Here is a 744-nt window from a genome sequence, read left to right on the forward strand (position 1 = left end):
TTAACATGTTGATGTGTGTGTTTGTATCGTGTGTGTGCAAATGTGCACTTGCGTGTGTGTGTGTGTATTTCTGTGACTGTGTGTGTATGCGTGTGTGTTGTGTGTATGTGTTAGCGTGTGTATGGGTGTGTGGGTGGTTGGCTGGCTGATGTTGGGCTTTTCATTTCAATTTCATTATTCATAATCCTTCTCTTTTAAAAAGTGAACACGCTTTAGGAGCAAGATGGCCTTAACATAAAAAAAAGCCCACTTGGCACATTTGCAACATTTTGGATGACTTCTTGTCATAAAAAATAATAATTTGCCAGCGCTTGATAGATTTCCAGCGCTCTAATCAACCGATCGGTCCACCGTGTACTTATTTGTTTAATGGGTAGAAACAGACACGCTAATGGGAGGTCATCAACAGAGAGGTAGTGGAGAACATTGCCTCTCTCTCTCTCTCTCTCTCGCTCTCTCTCTCTCTCTCTCTCTCTCTCTCTCTCTCTCTCTCTCTCTCTCTCTCCCACAAATCTCCTGCAGCAGAACACCCCCCTCCCTCCCTCAGCCCTCCTTATCTCCCCTGGCCTTCTGCCCCGCACATCTCAATGTGAAGGTGTTTTCTGCTTTATCTCTCTCTCTCTCTCTCTTCTCTCCCTCTCTCTCTCTCTCTCTCTCTCTCTCTCTCTCTCTCTCTCTCTCTCTCTCTCTCTCTCTCCCCCCAGGGACCCTGTCATCCATAATTAATATTGTATTGGAGATCCC

This window comes from Gadus macrocephalus, chromosome 8, assembly GCF_031168955.1.
Source record: "Gadus macrocephalus chromosome 8, ASM3116895v1".
Classification (NCBI taxonomy): domain Eukaryota; kingdom Metazoa; phylum Chordata; class Actinopteri; order Gadiformes; family Gadidae; genus Gadus; species Gadus macrocephalus.